At 40.5% G+C, this 19077-nt stretch overlaps 1 non-coding gene and 1 pseudogene across 1 annotated transcript; one reads left to right on the forward strand and one right to left on the reverse strand.

Annotated features, from left to right (window-relative positions):
- Nucleotides 1-13830: 13830 nt before the first annotated feature.
- Nucleotides 13831-13936, reverse strand: LOC122062991. Its single transcript, XR_006135177.1, has one exon. It is a non-coding gene; the product is annotated as a small nucleolar RNA R71 (small nucleolar RNA).
- A 1621-nt stretch (nucleotides 13937-15557) lies between these two features.
- LOC122062986 lies at nucleotides 15558-18723 on the forward strand (annotated as a pseudogene).
- The last annotated feature ends 354 nt before the right edge of the window (nucleotides 18724-19077 follow it).

Here is a 19077-nt window from a genome sequence, read left to right on the forward strand (position 1 = left end):
AATTATATAGGAATAGATTACATACTGTTCACCGAAGAGCCATGGATTCCGACGGAGCATGGCATAGCCATGGATGTCTTTCAATTCTTGATTGAACAAGCTACTCGTAACTTTACTGGAGATGGATTTCTCTCTCCTTTCCTTATCTGAATGCTTACAAATAAATGGGGAATGATTGTGCATGTCAAGGTGGAGAGAGAACCCTTTTAATCACCCAATATATATAACTACTCTCTAGCCTCGCATAATAGCTAGAGTGGTCAAAGAGGTGGAGTATCTCACTCTACCACAACCATCTAATAGATAGGATGTAGAGTCCAAGTTAGAGAGAGGTTGTGCAATGTCTCTCGTGACTTAGTCAAATAATAGTCCAATTAAATAGGGAACTTTTATCAATTAAATAGAAATCCACCATTACGTATAAATCCAACACCCCACTAATATCTAACTTCTACTAACTTATAGCTTGTATTCATGTTACTTCTTCTAACATCCACTATCATTGTATAATTTGACATAGCGTACATTTTTTTTCTACAGACCCAGTGAAGGGTTTTCTATGGGGCTACAAGATAGGGCTTCTGCCCAAAACTCAACCGAGGAGGAAACAAAACCCTCAATCCTAGGGTTATGGGGTAGGGGCCAAAGAGAAAATCTAATATTTTGTATGCTCGAAAAGGACATTTAAAGAGCGTTTTTAAGCCACATTGAGAAGGGGCAGTAGGTGGGTGAAACAGCCAAGCTACCATTGGTTCCAATATCTTGCCACTAATAGTTTTGGGCAATGATCGAAAAACTATTCTGTTGATGCTTTATGTTGTTGTATGAATGTGCCAGACACACCATGAATTGTTCCTTAAGAATCTGAAAAAGTAAAAGAATAAAATAAAAGAGAATATATGCATTGAACAAAATAGAAATCAGATAAAATAATAGAGATGATATCTACTTCAACAACTTTAGCTCCATGACAAACTACCAACATGTTATGGAAAAATATGCTTACCATTGGGAGCACACCATCTGGACCAAGGAGGACAGCTTAAGCAACCACATATGGCCTTAGTTCGAGCCCAGACAGCCGGCCTACTGGTCGAGCTATATTTCTGCTCAAAAACTGTTATCTAGGTCAGATATAGTTCAACTGAAAAATATTCGTGATTGGACCAATTACCGAGCGACTAGTCTGCACCAGCATAAGAAGAGCGGCGCATGTAGGTACATATCTAAACTACAACTAGTAGCTCGGGGTAATATCAGAATTACAATAGAATGGTTAGCCTAAAGCTGCACCTTAAGCGTAGCAACAAGTAACACACAATCGGGCACTCGAGATGTGTGGGTCAACAACCGAGTTGTTGGATCTCGGTCGTTCTGATAAGTAGGTAAGCAATTGAGCCACGGGATCTAGGCCGCTCGGCACTTGATGACTACGGGATTCCTTAATGGAATACGCCCCTTACATTCCTAGCCCAATGCATAACCTCCAGGCTAGGATTGGTCCCATCCTAATTGAGAGAGGATACTCAAAAGGACTCCAAATCCTTCCTAAGAGGAAGGATGTCCCCCGGGATATGCAGGGTACTTGGAGCTTCCATAACTGGGACATTTTCCTAATTCACTCTCCTAATACAATTCTTGCTATGTATAGACTCCCACAAGGACTATAAATCATGAAAAATTAGGACTCTCTCTCTATTGCCTTAATTCCTCAACTCTAAATATATAGGTAAGCCTCCCTTCGAGGGATCAACACTTTTTTATTCTTAATGGAATTTTTGTTTGCAGAGAGATCTGACTAAGGCACAGAGAGTCCCCCACTAGATCATCCCGAAATTCAATCTCTTATGTTTGTTCCTCTGTGCAGGTTCAAAGAGAAGCCTAGATGATTCCTTAACACAATAGATTGACGTTATCCGTGGGAAACACATACTAATCAAGCCACCACCACAACCAATGATTCTGCATAGTGGATATTCCATATCTCCCTCATGTCGGCCAAGGCAGCTAGGGAGATCAAGCAGGATGGGCACTCATTGTGGAGGACCTCCTCTACCAATACCTAATGTAGGCTCATCTCAGTCAGAGCAAGGCAAAAACCACCCATAGGCGAATGGTCAAGTTCCATGGATGGGAGAGACCCTGCCTCCACTGCCACCAATTACTCTGTCAAACTCTAAGGCACTAGCTACCAATGCATACATAAATGACCTATAATTCCAATTTTTCTAAACCAACGACATGTTCCAAAGATTTCTTCTTCAGTTCAGGTCAGCCATGCCCAAAGGAAGACCACATATTGTAGCATCGGCCAGTGGGAAGCATCCAAGGCCAGCAATCAACCGTAACAACGTATGTCGGAAAGGTTCTGTGAATATGTACCTTCCAAACCCTACACACGTCGATTATTGAGAAGATGAGGGAAGCTGCATGGGACCCCCAACGGATGCCATCAACAGAAACCTCAACCCTCTAAACCATGAGGAATTGTTAGCAGACACTCGTAAGGCGAGACAAGGGGGAACTGAGTAATAAAAGTATGGGCCCCGTATGGTTCAGTTAGGAGAAAACACTGGAAGGGTTGATCTTGTCACACCTCGCCTCCGGTAGGCTAAGTTATGTAACATTGGATACCCTCATCTAGTTAACCTAACCCTCCAGGATCACATATGCAGTAACTTAATTTTACAAATGCCACCAAGATCACAACTACAAATCAGAGTACGCTAATAAAATCATACAAATACTACTGGTGATTTACTAAAATGATAAATTACAAGCATACAACTCCCATTTAATAACAACACACAGGTATAATAATTACATCTCACATAACCCATAAATATTTACATCAAAGGGAAAAGTGAAGTGACATCCATCAACATCCATGTGCCTCGTAGAGACAAGCCTCACAATCTCCGCTGAAAACCATATCCTACCTCAGCACTGGTTCCACCATATAAAAAAAAGAATCCACATGGGGTGAGCTTCACAAGCCCAGTGAGGGGTATGCGGTCAAGCACACACAAACAAATGATGTAATGCATGCTCAAGTAAATTATATGATGCTACATAATCCAATTTTAGCACACAATACGTAGCTAACAATTACTAAGTCCAAGATAGGGTCTTAGTGCTACTACAACATAGGTGGTATCCCTGGTCACAAAAAACCCATCGGTCACCCAGTGGTACACCCTAGTTACTAGTCAGGAGCCTATAGGTCCTGAAAACTGATCTGTCACCCCATAAACCCCTACAGCCATGGTCCTGAAAAACACATCGGTCACCCGTTCTGCATCTGCCTTTGAGTATCGTACGTCATACTGCGAATGTGGTATTCTTAACAAATATACCATCCCATGGGATTAGCCAGTACCTCACCTTTACTGGCAAGAGGTGTAGCACCTGGGTTGTTATCCTAACCAGATGCAATTTTCATGAATATACAGTCACCATACATCACACATCATACATACACACATTGGGCATATGGTGCCAGAATTCCCCCTTCGGCCTCACCGTGTTCCGTCTCGCCTTTCTTACCACCACAGTCCACAATATCCAAATCCACGGTCTCACAAATATCAGATTCAAATAATGACAGCAATAATAGCAAGATATATCAATCAATCATAACAAATGTTCCATGCAAAAATATAAAAGAATAATAAAACACTCCATAAACTAAGATTAACACTCATTCACCTCAAAACCCAAAATCTGATAGTTACCACTAAATTCCCGTCACCACGTATCCTCGCTGGGTAAATTAGGTTGCATTGTCAGTACACAATTATTAGTTTAAGACCTATACTTCCTATTAACAACCCCCAACTAAACCTTGAATCAAGCCCCAGTTGGATTCCCCCCATTGAGACTCAATACAAACCACATAGCGAGGCAGTGGCCAATGAACCTATATTGACCTGCATTCGCCCATAAACAGGCCCTTACCTCGTACACAGATCCTACTTTCCAAGCCTCGGTGATGCCCATATTGAACCACCCTATAGGGCCAAACATGGTTTAATGATGTGTGACATGACCCACTAGGGGGTGGGCATCAATAGAAAAAAAGGAAAAAAAAATACGCTAAAATGACCTATAGACAATCCATTGGAAGGTGGTTTGCAGAGCAACCAGCCGGTCGCAAGGCCCCCACCAATGAGTCATTTTCTCCAGAATCTTTCCCAACTTCTGAACCATACACTGTTGGGGCCTCATCTTCTACACTGAGGGTTTATCCTTTGGCAAATGTCCTCACCCATATATGAGGAGTCTAACTCATCCCATAGGGGGTCTAATTAAGATCCATTTCCCTCCCTTAATTTAGCATGCAAATCAGTCTAATTCACATACAAGTTGTACAATTAAGAATTCAGCTGTATGTACATGTACAGCCTATGGTTTGAGTTTCCCAACAACATCAGTCCCTCAATTGGAGCTAGATAGCCCTAGGACATATGGCTGGACCATACTCCAGCTCCAATGAAGTCCAATTTGGAGGGATTGCATAGAAAAGAGAGGGAATTGAGGAGTTTACCCAACTCTCAGCCAAAATTCAGCAACTAGAGGTTGCTAGGCTGCAAGCCTGGGTTTTCCCCAATTTTTACACATTGATATGGAGCTGAACCATGTTGGGAAACATGTATTGATCATGCTCCAGCTCCCATTAAACTCAATTGAGGAAGAATTACAAGAATTAAGAAAATTGAACTCAATTGAGGAAGAATTACAAGAATTAAGAAAATCTTAAGAAAATTCCAACTTTCACTTGCAAAATTCAGCAAAGATTAATTTTATAAATAAAACCTTAATTTAGCTGGATAAATTTGCAATTTCCAGAACCAATTACCAAATTTCTATCATGCATGGTAATTTCCCTAATTATTAGGGCTCCTAGAGATGGGTCTGAGATGGGTTTGGGTCTTTGAACGCACTCTACACAACAATTTCTTCTCTGGGATTATGGTCTCAACTCTGGGATGGTATTCCCATACATGTAAAGCTCAAACCCAACTTGTGGGTCACCTCAAGGATGATGTACATATCTATAAACACCCCTAGTTACATGTACATCATACACGCAACACCCATTCTAAAAATGCAGCAACTTATTATAGCCAATTCAGCTCTAGGATGGAAATCTCATGCATGCAAGATCTGAACCCGATTTTTGGATAACTACAGAGACAATTGCAAGCTTAGGTACTATCCAAATTACATGGACAACAACCTCATATCTCTGTAGTTGGGTTTCCAACTCAGATAAGTGAAATCCTTTGGATACAACCAATAGTAGATGACTATAGAGACAACCAAAATCCCATATTCTACCCCCAAAATACATGAGCAGAATGTAGTTTATACCTACATATTCTCTACAACAGAAATTTACACAAATCCCATGCATGCAGTCCAAGGTTCCCAGTTTTGGGTGGCTGCATGCTTGGGAAATGGACTGAACCTTCAATTCACATGATTGTAACCTACTGTACAACAATTTAGGGACAAAATCCTTACCTTCCTAGGCATGTACAACAGCAGGGAAAGCACTTGCAGCAGGAATTCAACTTGGACAGCAGTTCCTAACAGCAGAATATGGACAGCAACTACTACACTCCTCAGTTTGCTTGCTAAAGTAGGAAGACAGCAGCATCAGCTATAATAAGAGAACATCAGCAGTACCGGGAGTATAGCAGTAGGAAGCAACATGCAGCCTCCATTCAGTCCAAGCAGCTCCAAGAACCAATCTTATTCTCCTTCTCCTTCTTCTTCTTTTCTTCCTTTCCTTCTTCTCCTTTCTCTTTTCCTCTCCTCTCCCCAATGATTTCAGTAAATGGGAGGTTGAAATGGAAAAATGGGAGTATGAATTGGTATTTATAATGGTTATTATTCTCCCACTAAGGTCTATTTGGCTGCAAGGTCCAAAATCCTGAAATTGCATTAATCCTCAATACTGGCATGTGGGCCCACCTAACCTTTTGCATGTGGGTGCCACATGATCAGGATTTGATGCTCTATCAGATGCCGAGGTATGCCCACAAGGTTGTGGGACCCATAGAGCATTAATGCAGTTTGGCTGCAGACAGCGCCACCGGAAGGTGGCATCAGTTGGCTGGTAGTCAAGCAGGTGACCTACCAGTTGCCTCAATTATGCCCACCAAGCAGTCCCAACCATGGGCCCTCAGGTCCGACTTGCGTATGCCCTTCAATTCATCACTCTGACCTATTTTCCTCATTGTTTGGCACAAATACATAGATAGTAGTCGTGCCCACTGTGCAAACCTTCACTGGCCAAGTAAGCAGCCCAACTGTCCTAAGTGCACTGATGTGCCCTAGCACCCAAGGCATGCAGTTACGTTTTGACATAAGGTATCATAGATCTACCATTGAGGATCATCCCAGGAAGAAGAGCAAGACGTTCGAAACATAGGTCCCCCTGCCCCCCTTTGGGAGCATGGAATTAAGCATCAATGTCGTGGATGAGAAGAAATCCCTCAACTTCACAACCCTCACCAAATCCCAGATCGACTACACTGGAATGGAGTCTCTAATCTAGAGGCAGTTGGCCATGAACACCATAGAAGAGAAGAGACTAGGTGCAAGGCACTCTAATCCCCCAAGGGATCCTGAGGAGTTAGACCCGTTCAGACTAAGCCAACTCGCTCAATAGTCATTCATTCCAGTAGGGAGATGAGTCTAGAGCACCGTATTCGTGAGCTAGACAAGAAACTGAGTGGCATGAAGAAATCGGCCACTGGAGTTCTGGTTATCCCTACATGTTTATTTCTCAATTGAACTAGTGAAGGCTGACTTCCAAAGAAGTTCAAGACATCGGCCTTCATCCTATATGACAGGACAACTGACCCTATAGAGAAACTTTGTCACTACAACTTTGTGATGTCCATCCAAAATGACTTAGACATATTGCTTTGCTGAGCCTTCCCAGCCTCACTCAAGGTAGCGACATTGACGTGGTATTCGACCTTAAAGCCCCGATCCATCCACAACTATGATGATGGAGACCTCCTTCATCATCAGGTTTCAAAGTATCATTTAACAACAAAAGACTTCACATAACCTGTTCGGCATAAGGAAGCGCCAATATGAGTCGCTCTATAATTATATCATATGCTTCATAGAGGCAATCGTGGAAACTCAGGACCTAGAAGATGGGGCGACCTTTAGTGCACTTTACCATAGAGTATGTCATGAGGAACTCATCAAGTTGTTATCCAAGAATTAGTACATAGTGATGGACAAGAACCTGACGGCACAAAAAGAGATGGCTCAGCCGCCTAAGGAAAAGAAAAGGGTGACCACGAACCCCGAGGAAGATGAGCGGGATCCAAAGAGAACTTGAGCTACAAGTCCCAAAAACTCCTCGCTCACTCAGCTAGATTGAGTGCCATTAAAGGTACTCCTTGACATCAAGGACAAGAAAATTATTCGTTGGCCTTGGCCCATACTGTTAAAACCTAAGGAGTGTGATCAAAAGAGATATTGCCACTTCCACAAGGACATCAAACACCACACCAATGACTACCAAGAACTGAAGAAGGAACTAGATGAGTTGATAAAGGCAGGGTATCTCAAGGAATACTTTAAGAGTCTAGAAGCGGACTGACTGAGTAAAAAAGAATAGGGAGATTCAAGTCATCGACCGAGCTATTCATGGAGAGATAACGAGGCAAAAGAAGAGTTCCGAGTGACATATGACCCGAGTATGCTAAACAACTGATAGGCCCCACCATACATACTATCCTAGGCGGGCCAGGGTCCAAGTCAGTGAGGAAAGCTAAAGCACACACTTGCTTCATTTGTGTTATAGATGAGCCAATCAAGGTCACTCGAAAAGACCCAGTGATCACATTCTCTGAAGAAAATTTATAGGGCTTAAACTGGCCCACAACAACGCCATCGTGGTTCATCTAGTAGTCCCTAATTTCCGATTCTACAAATACCAAATCTACATGGTCTGTTACATCAATGTGATGTCCTACAATGCGTATAAGAAGCTCGATTTAGGGGTCCCTTAATATTGGTTCTCAGGAACTACAACATATACAAAAGGGTGCATCGATCTGCCTGTGACCATTGAGGAAAGTCCCCACTTGGTAACAATTCTCGTCAACTTTATGGTCCCAAGATGGTGTCGGATTATAATGCCATTTTGGGCCGACCGACGCTGAACGATCTAGGGATAATAGCCTCCACGAAGCACTTCAAAGTAAAATTCCCAATAAAACAAGGGATTGGAGAATGTTGCTCGAGCTGAAAGGACTCGCGAGAGTGCTACGCCAACTTCATCAAGGAAAAGAAGAGTGTCAATTCGTACCTGGCATGTGGCAAAGAGATTGGAGATGCTTAAGATGAGTCTCATCTGTAACTAGGGGAATCAGTGGGAGAAGATCCGAACCGCACGGTCCAGCTCGATGCCTTGCTGAGTAAGCAATAGTCACTTGAAAAACTCAGTTTTCTCAAAAACAATGCTGATGTCTTTGCCTAGTTAGCATAGGACATGCCTAAAAATCCCAAAGCCATCGCAGAGCACACCCTCAATGTTGAGCAAGAGAAAAAACCGATCAAAGTAGAAAAGGAGGAACTTCGCTCCTGATCGGTAAAAAATAATAAATGAAGAGGTGGAAAAACTTAATGCTTCACACCTGATTAGGGAAGTTCAATTGCCTACCTGGATCGCTAATGTCACTATGGTCTTGAAATCCATTGGAATGTAGATATTTGCATCGACTAGACTGACCTAATAAAGCCTACCAAAAATATTGCTATGCTTTGCCAAGGATCAATTAGCTGGTAGATGCACAACAGGATATGGAATGTTGACTTTCATGGACGCTTTTTTCTGGATATAACTACATAAAGATGAAGGAAGATGATGAAGAGAAGAAAACCTTTCTAACCGAATGGGGGAACTATTGCTATAAAGAAATGCCATCGACCAGGTCTAAGCGCTTAACCATTTTATTTCTTGAGCAAGTGAAAAGTGCCTACCCTTCTTCAAGATGCTAAAGAATTTGCAGTCCCCAAAGGATTTTCTCTAGATGGCGGATTTCCAGGATTCCTTTGAAGCATCAAAGGCCTACCTCGAGTGCCACAATCGATCCTCGTCCAGCCAAAGTCGAGGGATGAGCTACACATCTATCTGGTGGTCTAACCAGTAGCTATTAGCACCACCCTGGTGAAAGAGCAAGAGAAGTAGCAATGCCCGATCTACTTTGTCAGCCATATTCACCTAGATTTTGAAATGAGATACCCAAGCCGGAAAAGAAGCTGGCCTTCACCTTAGTTATCATTGTAAGGAAGGTGAGACCATATTTTCAAGCCCATCTGGTTGCGGTGCTTACATATTGCACAAGCCGAGCATCTCAAGAAGGCTCGTTAGTTAGTCGATTGAACTAAGTTAGCATGACATTACTACTGCCCAGGATGGCTATCAAGGGCCAAGCATTGGAAGAATTCATAGTAGAGTGTATAATGACGAACAAGGAGATTGAAGAAAATGAGAAAAGCACATTGGCCGCTTGGATTTGGATGTTGTCTATAGATGGCTCAAGTAACGGAACGGGAAGTGGGGTAGGCTTGAATTTAACCAGTCCAAAAGGATTCAAAATCTATTATGCACTGCGCTTCACATTCGTTGCCACCAACAACAAGGCAAAATATAAAGCTATGATAACAGGACTTCGAGTAACCCGAGCAATGTAGGCAATCGAGTTACTAGTCCATAGTGGCTCAAAGCTCATTGTGAATCAAGTGAATGGAAATATGAAGCAAGGGAGGAAAGGATGGTGATCTATCTGAGGAAAGTGAGAGGCCTAACTACCCAGTTTGCTAGGTTCAAAATCATACAAGTTCCTAATGCGGAGAATGCCTTGACAGACGCCTTGTCCCGACTATCAACAACAGAGTATGAAAACATTGGAAGCATGGTACACATTGAAGTACTGAAGAAGCTGAACTATGAGGAGGATGAACTATGTTGTGCTAAAGAAGAATAGAGTTGGATGGATCCCAGTTATAAAGGGAGAATGAAAGTTGGGTCTCGATATCGGATCCCTAATCAAATTTGCTTATTGGACCTGATACAACTAAAAACTTGTAGAACTCTCATAAAACACTTCTCTACTACTTTCTATCTTATGCTCTTAGGATGTGTTGGGTTGCGTAAAATGGATGAGAAAAGAAAAAAAAAATATATATATATATATATATATATCCTTGGTGTTTGATTGGCAATAGAAAAGAAAATAATTTATTCTCTCTTACTTACATCTCTCCTCAACTCTTGGATCTGGCTCCTCTCCAACAGCTGGAGAGGCTAATGAGGGTCCCAGCCATCAAATGGGCCCCGACATGGCCAGGGTACATCCGACGGTTGGGATCCTTATTGGCCTCTATAGCCGCTAGAGAGGATCCCTAAGCCTCTCTCTCATGTACATTATGTCACTTCCTAGTTCCGACCATAGTTTTAAAAATCGTATTGGATTGGATAGGATCAGGGTCCACTTTCATACAGAAAGCACTTCCCGCAAAATTTAAGAGCAAAATCTTCCCCCCACTATTAAATTATCCACAAATATAGAAAATACAATGACCTAAGAAAACTGTACAGAAAATTTACGTTTTTCTATTCTTTTCTCACCAATCAAACATAACCATGCTGGTTTTTTAATTTTATTTTTATTTTTTCCATTTTTCTGTAATCCATAATTATTCGTTGTGTTTAATAAGTTAGATCTTTTGCATATTACTCATTTATTTTTAATTTTTTTCCAATACAATGTTCAATATGACTAATACCCAAAATTGAGCCTTATCCACCAAATTAGTTTGTATTTGACCGATATTGACAAAATATTTTCGGCACTGACTACAAATATACATTCATAAATGCATACATATCGTATGCACATTCACCTCACAACCACCAAGTGGCCAGATACATTAAATTGTGTACATCCACTTTGACAACCATCCACAACACTTTTATATCCACATATATACACAATACACAATATACGTGGTTTGTCAAGTTTCCGACATCCAAGGAACAATGCCCTAGCTGGGCCTTGTGTAAAGATCAACACTCAATAATATTTTAGCAACTATAACTGATAGGAGCTTCAATCATTATTTACGTAGCTACAACTATTAGGGTGCTATAACATCTTATTCAAACTCTCCTAAGATTTAAGGAGCTACAACCACTCGATGATGTCTAACCACAATATAACACCCCAAAATACAAACTTAAATGGGCTTATATAATGCCCCATTTACATGCACCAATAATTACATAGAATCAATTGATCGGGTTGTAATTATTCATGAAATTACCATTCAATTATTAAATTTAATTTGATTTTCATGAGTAATTTGACCACATATTGGGATAATCTTTGATTGCAGGGTTTTCAAAAGATATGCATGGGTTTGATGCTAAAAGGATGGATGTGGTTTAGTCTAGAAGCAAGGGCAAAGGATCAAGGGCAGAGTTGGAATTTTTAAGAGAAGAAGAGAATATAAAAAAAATAAAAAATAAAAGAAAGGGGTATTTAGGGAGAGAGAAAACCCCATGGTTCTCCCTCTCTCCCTATTCCACATGTTCTCTTCTCCTTTCCTACTTTCTCTCCTTCTCTCCTTTTCCAACTTTATCTCAACATTTTCTCTCTCCTTGTCCAAACTCCTGACCATCTCCTGAAATTTCTCCTAATCTTAGTCGATCTCTACCTTTATCTCCCTCTCTTTCCTAATCCCTCTCACCCACCGAATCTGTCCCACCTACAATTTCTCCTATAGCCCACGGTTCTTATCTTTGCTCTCTCCCTCTCTTTTGTTCCAATTTAGGCCATATCTCTCCCACGTTTCTTTCTCCATCTCTCCTTTGTCCTAATCTAGCCAATCACTATCCCTCACTTTCCTAATCTGATACAATTTCCTCCCATGATCTCTCTCACACCGAATCTCTATCTCCTTTTTTTCTCCCACACCATATCACACAGACCCCTCTCTCTCTCTCTCTCTCTCTCTCTCTCTCTCTCTCCCCCAATAAAATCCCTCTTGGTCCTTCTCTTTAGGAGACATTTTTACACACCCATTCTCTAGGAATTAGGGCTGCCATATCACTCCTCCTTCATAGAGGAGAGAGCTGGCTGATTTTACTTTCTTGGTTCTCATAGATCTCCTTTCTTCTTGGATTACACCTTCTTTGGGAGGGATTTTCAGGGATAGTATTGCAGAGATCACTGCCATTGCGCTGAGGTTTCATCACCATCATCATCATTGCTGTCATTCATCCATTAGCACCATGAGCAGCTAAGTTCCCTATCTATCTTTAGGTGTAGATAAAGTTTTGGTTTATTATTATTTAATTTCTGGTTTAAATTCACACTTGATTGTTTGATGTTAAAGACCCCTTTGGAAATTTTTTTCTATGATTTAATTATTTTATTCAAACAATGGTATTTCATATTGATTTTTGGTATACACTAATGATGGTCTTTAACTAATCAAACTAAGTGTGCTACGCGAAAGTGATAGACTATATAGTACTTGACTGGATAGGTTATGCTTATTGTATCTAGAGATTGTGATTTTATGGTTGCATTGGAACTTGTAGTTTCAGTGAACTGAAGTATGAATCAGAAATTGGTAATGATACCAAAACGAATTCGAGACCTAGGGATAGCTTCTCCTCATTAATTCTTATTCTTGTTAATTGGTTTATTTAGTTTTAATTTAAATCTTGAATTTTACAAAATTGATTTTCAAAACAGCGTTCACCTCAATTTTAGTAGACTTAGCCTTCTACTTCTCTGTGGGTTTGACCCTTTCTTACCACTATCTCATAGTTTAGTTATGATTTATTTTGATTTGTTCACTACAACGATCATCAACATACAAATCACCCAAAATAAGACACAACTATGACTTAAGCATTTTATCAAACACTTTGCCTAGAATCATTTACAAACAAAATAGGGATTTGCTAATTATAAATTATCTCACTTTTTTCTTTTTTGGTGAAATTATAAATGACCTCACTGGTGTAATACAACTGTTGACTACTCCCCCAATGCATAGATGGTTACTCCGAGTATGCTTCCCACATTAATGCAGTCATCTCAACACTGAAACCCCTTCTCCATAAAAATCGGGGTTGTGTGAGCTTAGGTCACTTCTCCCTAGGCAAGCCAATCTTCGAAAAATTTAATGGAGTTCCAACAATGCTTTTAATGTGTTCCAATCATGCCACATATCATCTTCTATCAACATTTCCAAAGGAGGAGATTACTGAGCACAACTATACAGTGTTGTGGTGTCATTATTGTCAACATAAACAACTAGGAAGTTTGAGAGAAGTTGACCAATTTGGACCTTGAAATTGAGAGAACTTTGCGTTTAATTCAAAAAAATAAAATGGCAGAGGAGAATGGACCTGTAAGATGCCTATTGAGTGAACATTTTACCCCATTGACTTATACATCTACCTCTTGTATTAAGGTTCTTGCTATTTAGGCTGCCCAATATGAGATCAGGTCCAGTATCATTCAGATGCTCCCATCTTTTTATTAACTTAATAATGAGGAACCTTACAAGCACCTGGATGAATTTTTGGAGATATGCTCCACTGTTAAAATCTAGAATTTTTTTGAAGATGCCCTTAGGTTGACCTTGTTCCCATTTTCCCTTAAGAATAAAGCCAACAATAGCTTAATTCTTTGGATTCTTCTATAGTGATTGAGACCTGGGCCCGAATGCAACAGTTCCTAAAGTAGTACTTTCCCATAGGTAGGACTAACCAAATCAGGTGAGTCGTCACTAGTTTTTCACAAGTTGATGGTGAGAAATTCCATGAGACTTGGGAGAGACTTAAGGATCTAATTAGAAAGTGTCCCCATCATGCTGTGCCTAAGTGGCAGTTGGTCCAATGTTTCTATGATGGATTGACAGATAGACATAAACAGATGGTTGATGCTTCCTATGGAGGAACTTTTATGCGTAAAAGAGAGGATGAGGAATGAAAACTATTTGAAACTCTTAGTGAAAATTCCGTATATCATGTGTCAGCTTCTAGGACTGAAGCCCCCACCACTGGATCCCAAAAGAGAGGTGGCCTCTATGAGGTAGGCCAATCTGTGGCCATAAACACCCGAGTGGACATGCTTTCTGAAAAGCTTGACTGTTTATTATCCATGGGGTAGAATTTTAGGCAATCTAAGCTCCCATTTATCAGGATGTGTGCGCTCTTTGTGCCAATCCTACACATTATGTGGGTGATTTCCCTCAAGCTCTGCAATTCCCTGAATACTTTCAAGAACATGCATAGGCCGCCCAGAGTTTCTCTAAAGCAAGTAATGACCCATATTCCCAGGCCTATAACCTTGGTTGGAGGAATCACCCCAATTTTGGATGGAAACAACCCAATAGTTTCCAAAATCCAATATATAGGCAAAAATTTTTCCATTCAACAAACTACCTATAGAGATGTGCAGCAACCACCTCCTCCATCGCCTATGAATTCATCATTAGAGGAAAAGGTGATTCGTGCCTTGAATGGGTTGGACCAAAATACACAGATCTTACACTCCCATACTCAATCCCTCACTAAGTTAGAAACTCAGTTGGGTCAGTTAGCTGATGCCATCAATAGGAGAGAGGAAGGTTAACTACCAAGTCAAGTGGTAGGAAATCCTAAGAGTCATCAGCCTAGTAATCGAGTGTTCCATGAACAAGCCCAAGTAGTCATGACCGTAAGGAATGGCAGAGTATTGGGAACACCTGAACAGAATTCCCTTGCAGAGGATTCTGAGAAAGAGATGAGTCCAGACCCCAGTCCTGAAGCTCCACAAGCTTCTAAGGATGATGAGATTAAACAAGTTGAGGGAGGTAGTAACCCTAATGTTTATATACCCAAAGCCCTTTCCCCTCTTGTTTAGAATCTCCTTCTTTTTCTGCATTTGGCAAGAAGGGTTCAAGAATGGAAGAGATGATGGAATTGTTCAAACAAGTCTAGATCAACCTTCCCCTTCTAGATGCATAAAGCAAGTTCCAGCTTATGCTAAGTTCTTGAAAGACTTATGTACTCAAAAGCGTAAGCTGAAGACCCATATTCCAAAGATTGTCCATCTTACTGAGCAAGTGAGTGCTATCCTGTCGAATAAGCTTCCCCCTAAGCTTAAGGATCCAAGAGCACCTCTCATATCTTGCACCATTAGGAACCTTCCCATGAGCATGATGTCCTTGATCTAGGGGCGAGTGTGAATATTTTTCCTAGCTCAGTTTGTGATCATTTTAGGTTTGGAGAATTGAAGCCTACAGAGGTTATTCTCCAACTTGCTGACCGTTCAATCAAAGTCCCTAGAGGCTGTATTGAGGATGTATTAATTAAGGTTGATGAGCTTTATTTTCTTATGGATTTCCTTGCTCTTGACAAGGAAGCACCTACTAATTGAAAACCATAGTCGATAATCTTAGGGCGTCCATTCTTGGCCACTGCCAATGCATGCATCAATTGTAGATCAAGGGCAATGGACATTTCCTTTGGCAATAAGAAGCTCCGATTGAACATCTTCAATGCTTCTTTAGGGCCTCAACGTGAGGACGAGTATTTCTCCGTTGATGTGATAGATGAGGTGGTTGCAAAGTACACCCCAGTGATATTAGCAAATGACTCAGTGCAGCAGTGTTTGACCTTCTTTGGAAGTGATGATTTTGATGATTCTTACACGGCTGAGGTCAATGCTCTTTTAGATGCTCCTACCTTTTCCGATCATCCTCATTGAACTATCAAATTTGAGTCCCTTTCTCCTTTTGGCTGAGAAGCCAGTATTGAGTTCTATTGAGTCTCCACTAGTTATAGAGCTTAAACCATTGTCAGGTTCATTGAAATATACTTTCTTGGGATCTAATGAGACACTCCCTATCATCATTCTTCCAATTTGACTCTTGATCAAGAAAGCAAATGGTTGGATGTTCTCAATGAACATAAGGCTACCATTGGATGGTCTATGGCTAATTTGAAAGGTATTAGTCCATCAATATGTATGTATTGTATCTATTATAATGATGGAGCTAAACCTTTCCACTATGCGCAAAGGAGATTGAATCTTAACATGCGTGAAGTTGTCAAGAAAAAGGTGGTGAAACTGTTAGATGTAGGTATTATTTATCCCATCTTTGATAGAAAGTGGGTGAGTCCCACTCAAGTTGTGCCTAAGAAGTCAGGCATTACTATCATTTAGAATGACCCGGGTGACATGGGTTGCGGGTATGCATTGATTATTGAAGATTGAATTCTGTGACCTAGAAGGATCACTTTCCTTTGCCGTTCATTGATCAGATCCTAGAGAAATTAGCAGGCCAAAGCTATTTCTATTTCTTAGACGGCTATTAAGGTTATAATCAGGTCGCAGTGTGTCCTGAAGTCCAAAAGAAAACCACTTTCATGTGCCCTTATGGTACATTCGCTTTCCGACTGATGCCCTTTGGGTTATGTAATGCACTCGCCACCTTTCAGAGGTGCATGGTGTCTATCTTTTCTGACATGGTGGGAGATTTTCTTGAGGTTTTCATGGATGATTTCTTTGTGTTTGGGTCTTCTTTTGATGATTGTTTCTTAAAACTGACCAAAGTTTTGAAACATTGTATAAAGACAAATTTGATTCTAAGTTGGGTTTAGAACCATTTTATGGTTTAAGACATTATCGTTCTAGGTCACATTGTGTCCAAACATGGGATAGAGGTTGATAAGGCCAAGGTTGAGTTGATTGCCAAACTCCCACCTCCCACCTCCCACTTCTGTTTGGCAGGTCCGTTCATTTTTAGGCCATGCAAGTTTCTATAGGCAGTTCATTAAGGACTTCAGTACTATATCTAGACCCTTGTACAATTTCCTTGCCAAGGATGCTCATTTTGTCTTTGTTGATGACTGTCTTTGAGCCTTCCATGCCATTAGAGCTTTATTGTTTGCAGCACCCATAATCCAACCCTTGGATTGGTCGTTGCCATTTGATATTATATGTGATGCATCAGACTATGCTATTGGAGTTGTGTTAGGATAGAGAGTTGACAAGAAACCCGTTGTCATATATTATGCTAGTAAGACATTCTCAGAAGCTCAATTGAATTATACTATGATTGAAAAAGAATTACTAGCAATTGTGTTTGCTCTCGATAAATTCTGATCTTTCTCCTTGGATCCAAGGTTGTGGTGTATACTAATCATGCTACTCTTAGGCATTTACTTGCTAAGAAAGACACCAAACATAGGTTGATTAGATGGATTCTTCTGTTACAAGAATTTGATTTAGAAATTCGGAACAAGAAAGGTTCCAATAATGTGGTAGCAGATCATCTGTCTAGGATCTTAGTTGAGTCAACCTCCACCACTGAGTTAGTTAGAGATTCATTTCTTGATGAGAAATTACTTACGATTTCTCATATACCTTCTCTTTGGTTTGCACATATAGTGAACTACCTGGTTGTTGGGAAGCTTCCTGATGGTTGGAGTAAGTAAGAGAAAGATAGATTCTTCTCATAGCTGAAGTTCTATTATTGGGAGGATACGGAGTTGTTTAGGTATTGTCCTCACCAGATTATTCGTCGATGTGTCCTAAAGAGTGAGTTTCATAGTATCCTTACCTTTTGTCACACTTTTGCATGTGGAAGACATTTTAGTGACAAGAAAACTGCTGCCAAGGTTTTACAGAGTGGTTTATTTTGGCCTACTATCTTTAGATATGCCCATGAGTTTTGTCGCATTTGTGTCTAGTGTCAGAAAGTCAAAAATATGTCTCATAGAAACATGATGCCCCTTAATCCTATTCTTGTTGTTGAGATCTTTGATGTGTAGGGCATAGATTTCATGGGACCTTTCCCTCCATCTTTCGACTTTGAGTACATTTTGGTTGCAGTAGATTATGTGTCCAAATGGGTGGGAGCAGTGGCCATGAGAACCAATGATCACAAGGTGATAGTTAAGTTTGTACAAAGTCATATTTTCAGTCGCTTTGGATTTCCACATGCTATCATTAGTGATGGTGGCTCCAATTGCAAGCACTGAAATTTGGGGCTCTATTGCGGAAGTATTCTATTACTCATAAGGTTGCCACGCCTTATCATATGTAGACTAGTGGTCAAGTAGACGTGTCTAATAGGGATATCAAGCGCATTCTTGAGAAAATAGTTAAGCTTGATAAGAAAGATTGGTTAGTGAGACTAAATGCACTGTGGGCCAACCGTATTGCTTATAAGACTCCTATTAGCATATCCCCTTACCGATTGGTATTTGGGAAAGCTTGTCACTTACCTGTTGAGTTAGAACATCGTGCTTTGTGGGCCATTAAAACATTTAATTTTGATATGGTCAAAGCTGGTTCCAACCATTGTCTTTAACTCTTGGAGCTGGAAGAAATGCGCAATGATGCGTATGAGATGCAACATATTTATAAGGCTAGGACAAAGGATTTTCATAATAAATATATTGTTCGAAAGTATTTTGAAGTTAATCAGAAAGTTTAGCTTTTCAATTCCAAGCTACTTGTCTTTCCTGGTAAACTTTGCTCTCGATGGGATGGCCGCTTTGTGGTCACAAAAGTGTCGCCCCATGGTGCTATTACAATTCAAGATCCAAAGACGGGGCACACTTTTTAGGTTAATGGGTAGCACCTTAAACCTTATGTGGATGGTATTACTGATGGCCAGGTCGTTGAGTCTATTGATTTGATTGATCTGGTTTATGATTTCTTTTGAATTCCACTGTTTGTCTAGCTGAAGACGGTAAAGTTAGCGCTTGTGGGAGGCAACCCACCATTTTACTTCATGTTTTTATTTAGTTGTGGTTTTCAGGTTTAGTAGTGAGGCATAGCCTTGTTGGTGGAGATGACAGTAGTAACACTTTGCTCCATCAAGTTGTATTACTCTTCCCTTTTCTTTGGTTTGCTTTGTTCCGCTTGCTTTATTATGTGTTATTATTTCACATGCCATTGGGGACAATGTCATCTAAGTTGGGGAGTGAGGGGGAGTTTTTGATTGAATGAACAATGTGAA

Source organism: Macadamia integrifolia, unplaced genomic scaffold (assembly GCF_013358625.1).
Source record: "Macadamia integrifolia cultivar HAES 741 unplaced genomic scaffold, SCU_Mint_v3 scaffold1173, whole genome shotgun sequence".
Lineage (NCBI taxonomy): Eukaryota > Viridiplantae > Streptophyta > Magnoliopsida > Proteales > Proteaceae > Macadamia > Macadamia integrifolia.